Source organism: Penaeus monodon, chromosome 34 (assembly GCF_015228065.2).
Source record: "Penaeus monodon isolate SGIC_2016 chromosome 34, NSTDA_Pmon_1, whole genome shotgun sequence".
Taxonomy (NCBI): Eukaryota; Metazoa; Arthropoda; class Malacostraca; order Decapoda; family Penaeidae; genus Penaeus; species Penaeus monodon.
The window spans coordinates 2,999,545-2,999,907 of record NC_051419.1 but is presented as its reverse complement, the minus strand read 5'-3'; positions in this window follow the sequence as shown (position 1 = coordinate 2,999,907).

The window sequence follows — 363 nt, the reverse complement described above, 5'->3', positions numbered from 1 at the left end:
TGAGTTATTGACTGATGTATTCGTTGAAGGTTTGTGCATAATACGAAATGTTGACATTGCGAGTTAAAGGTTATGTTTTTTATATACATCGTGGTCATAAAAACTGCCATATCTTACCGATATATACATTCAGATAAAATGAACTCTCTTGATAATGATATATCGTATATGTGACTAACATCTGTAATATCTTTTGCTTTTTGTTTAAGGCTGTATACCAGACTGACTTTTGTTCTAATCTTGCATTCACATACATATGTTTTGAAATTTGGCTCATCTGGAATTCAGAGGGTTATCAAAGACGATTTTTTAACCTAATATTTTCCTGAATAATTTCAATGTGGTTTCGAAGGATTTTTTTGT